The sequence below is a fragment of the Rattus rattus genome, chromosome 8 (genome assembly GCF_011064425.1).
Source record: "Rattus rattus isolate New Zealand chromosome 8, Rrattus_CSIRO_v1, whole genome shotgun sequence".
NCBI classification, from domain to species: domain Eukaryota; kingdom Metazoa; phylum Chordata; class Mammalia; order Rodentia; family Muridae; genus Rattus; species Rattus rattus.
In genome coordinates, this window is record NC_046161.1 from 91,574,418 (window position 1) to 91,578,801 (window position 4,384).

A 4,384-nucleotide genomic window follows, 5' to 3' on the forward strand; every position below is an offset into this window, starting at 1 on the left:
GCTCTGCTGAAATGTTCATTAGAAAGGCATCAACGTAAGCCAAATGGCTTGAATAAGTCCATTATCTGTCCTGGGAAGAGATGTCACTTGGCCTTGGTTTGCTGTCTTGGAAAATGGCCTGTGTGTTTCTTCCTGATCTGAACCCGAGCTTTTCAGACCTGTTAGCATATTGCTCTCCCAGACCCCCGGTGTCAGGATTATATGGGCATCAGGAAGTTGTTTGTTTCCTCAATATCATGATGAGCATAGAGCATATGCATTGCTGTCCCTGTCCAGAGACTAGCCATGGTTGGTCACCACCCAGACACGGATGAAGTCTCACGGTTTGGGGAAGCAAGAGGACCTGCTAATCACACACTGCCGGCAACACCAGAAGGGGACCCATGGCTTTGAATCATGCACCAGGGAAGAAAACAATTCCAGCATATAAAGGCCATTTACCTAAACTGATGGAAAGAACCCCAAGTAATGTGACTTCAACTTTGCAGATTAAAATATAATAATAATCCAATGTGAAAAGCAGTACTTGCTTATTGGAAAAAAAAGCAAAAGAAAAAGGCAAAAAAAAGTGAAAAAATGCAAGGGATAAAATTAAAATCATCTGTAATCCCACATTTCAGAGATGTGTGCACTAATGGTCTACTGCATTTCCTTACAGTCTTTCACTGAATATATACAATTGTGGGAGTTTGGACTTGGCAATGGTATTATATCTTAATAAAATGCTTTCTATATTTTCATTTAGAGAATATATAAAGCTGTGACATATTACACCACTTCCAAGGTTTATTTCACAAACCCTTGACAATTCTGCCATATTTCTTGGAGACGAAAGTTTTTTTACTGGAAAGTTGGGACAAACTCACAGGCACCTGCTCTAACTTACTACCAGGTGTAGCATTCTTCTGCTTGCCTCATGACGTTAGCATTATCCTGTGTTAGAAATACTTTTCAATGTGACTTTAATGAGTGCAAAATATTCCTGTGTAAAGACAGCGTGTTTAATATTTTGCTGAGATAGTTTCTCATTCTTAAACACTTTAGAATGCTTTTAGATTTGAAAACTAATACCATGTCATCATGAGTGCTCATATCAATAAGTCCTTGGCTGGGTCTCTTTAATTCTTGAGGACAAACTCCCAAAGAAAGGTCATCTGGCTTTGTAGGATTTTTTTTCTCTAAGATTTATCTAAGACAAGAAAGCTGTTCTTCAGAGGAACTCCTAGACCTAGCGTGTCGGGTGTGCCCTTTGGTTTAAACCCGAGAATCTGAATCTGTAAAATGTAAACATTGTCATGCGATGGACTTGACAACCATTTCATCTTCAACCACAGGCAGTGGTAATGGGAGTTTTCTTCTCTTTGAGTGGTTCAGCTCAGACCATTCCTGAGCACCGTGGGGCATCATATGACTATCTTTCTTCATGCGTTCTCTCCCCAGCCCCATTCTTGGATGCGTCATTGCCAAAGACCCCTACCCAAGACCCAAAGATAGGACAGCTTCTGACGTCTTCCCTTCCCCGTGCCTAAACGCCGTGTCAAATACTATTCTCATGATTGCTTCCAACTTAAAAGAGGATGCTAATTATAGAAATTGTATACATAAAGATTGGATCAGACTTGCAGAGAGAGATTTACATTAAGCCAATGGGAGAGAAAGTTACTAAAGCCAAATGGGTCCTGAGAATATTTCACACTTGAGCCAGTGACTTGGGTCTCAGGGTGGCGGCACAGGAGGATGACTGGAATGTACAAGGGGCCTGGAGGACTGCAGAATTCTTCGCTTATAGATGAGCAGTCAGGTGTCAACCTATAGGCAACAGGGACAGCACCCTATAACCGAAGGCAAGAGGTTTCAGTACAAAAGCCCGTGTTGGAAGATTATTCGAGTGTCTGTGGCCTCGTAAATTCTGGGGGAGACAGATCAGGGGCAGAAAACCAGCTAGTATACTGTGGTGGCCATAAGACCTCGCTAGTACATGCTGTGTGGTAGACATTGTGTTAAGTCTTACATGCGTGAACTTACTTAACTCACTAAGACTCATGTGTTATAAATACTATTACTCCATTTTATAGATGAAAAACTACAAAACAGAGAGCTTAGATACTGAGTGTCATACCTGGAAGATGGTAGGTCAAAGACTCAAGCTCAGGTTCCCAACCCTATACCGTTAACCTGCTGTGGGGCAGGAGGCCGACTGAGAAAGTGACTGTGCCAGGTACAAGAGTCACTGTACACACACTTGGTGTTCTAGGGAGTGAGGAGAGCAGAAGAGAACAAGCACTGCATCATAGGAAGCTTTCACAGAGCCCCAGGCCGGAGCCAGGAGGTATAAGATGTGTGGCCCTCAGGACATTCCCTATTCCACATCCTAGCCAATAGCTAAGCATCTGTTCATGGTGCTGTTTTAGGTAGAGGTCTACCCAGGGTGTCATCCAGGCTACCATAACAAGAATTCCGTGAGGGTGACTTAATCAACAGAAATGAGATTCTCACAGTTCTAGAGATTGGCAAGTCTAAGGTCAAGGTGCTAGAAGATTAGGGGGTCTAGGGAAGGCTGCCTCATTGGCCAAAACTCTCCTCATCCTCTCTTCATGTGGAAAATAAGGTTGACGGGTCCTTGTCTCTCTTGCACTAACCAGGATAAACTGACCCCGGATCTAACTACCCCAAAGGTCTCAACATCCGCATCACATGAATCTGGAGAAGACACGGCATTCTATACAGCATGGCTCAGATGGACTCAGCTCTGTTGGGGCCAGGAGGATAAGTGTCTCCATTTGTCGGATGCTTGTCACGTGCCAGCCACTGAGCTAGAAGTCTGCCACAAAACTCAGCTATTTTTTCCACAACAAAAAAAAAATCGCTTTTATTTCTTTACAGATAGGACAACACTGAGGCTACAGGAAGTTAAATGACTTCCCCACAGACACGATGGTGACAGCAGCAAGATTTGTACTCAGAAGCGCCTGACCCCGAAGTCCTGCATCTCCGTCTGCTCCCAGCTGACATAACATCATAGGTTCTAGCCTTCAGGCCCTTCTTCTTCTGGGTCCTGAGCAGAGTCTGCCTGCCATCCAAGAAAAATAGCCAAGTCTTTTTCTTTCCTAGACTTGCTATCAACATCCTCTTCTTTTCCCATAATCCCATTCGGAAAAAAAAACATAGTCACAGTCAGTTCCTGACATCTGAAGGGTGGTGGATGGATAGTTTTCCTCACCCCATGACTACCTCTCAGTTTAGTTTGGGTTTTTGTTTTTTGGTTTTGGTTTTGGGGTGGGTTGGGTTTTTTTTGTTTTTTGTTTTTTGTTTTTTTTTTGGTTTTTTGTTTGTTTGTTTGTTTGTTTTTCATATTCTCCCAGGGAGCATTCAGGAATAAGCACGGATGTGGAATCAGGCACCAGGTTGGAGAATTGTCTCCTCAGTATACAGCCATGAGCAGACCTCGGTTTCCTCTTCGGACTGTTTGGAGAAGGGGAATGATGTACGCGAGCTGCTGTGCGAACTGAATAGCCTTGGGTATCTATTCCACGGCACGAACCCGTTTATTCCCTCTGGCTGGTCGGAACAGAGTCCAGAATAACCGTCCCCCGTGTGGCTTCCCTACATTAGGGGAGATGAAGCTGCCAGCAGGGAAGGGGAGCATCCATCAGACGTCAGCAGTGAGAAAGCCACAGCCCGCAGAGCCCAGGCTGGAGCGGAGCCAGGCGAGGCGGCTGGCCTTCGCACAGGCCGCGATGCCTCACAAAGCTCGTCGACATCTGTTATCTGGCTTGCTCCACCACCATTCTACAAGACAGCCGGTGTGGACTGCTTTATCCTTGCCGGTCAAAAGAGAAAACTTAAATTTCAGAGGATAAGTAAGTTGACCAAAATCTCATATTTATCAGAAAGAGAGGTGGGCTCAAGCCCTGGTCTCCGGGCCTGCTGGGCATCTGCTCCTGGCTTTTGTGGCGGAGACATATATCATCTCCTGCTTACCATGTGCAGTCAGCTGTGTAACCCCCTGATAAACTGAATAAACTGCGCATAAATGCATAGCTTCGTATAAATTATTAATAAATGTGTAATTATATAAGAATCGCATGAACTACACATATATTCGTTTTCGTTAGGCAGGAGGAAGGTGTTTGCTTTACTATTTTAATTCCGAATTGAGAATATCTCAAACATTTTGGAAGGCCTCTGAAAACCTGTCAGCCCTACACACAGTGTTGTGAGAGCCCAGAAATCATAACTTCCTACCTTCAACCTACCTGCAGCACACCAGCTTAAATTTCTTTACTAAGGGTCATTTGTCTTACTAGGATCCCCTCCCTGACAGAAGACGGGGAAACCAGGGTCCCTCTTTGGATTGACAGGTGTCTAGGGATTTGTAATACAA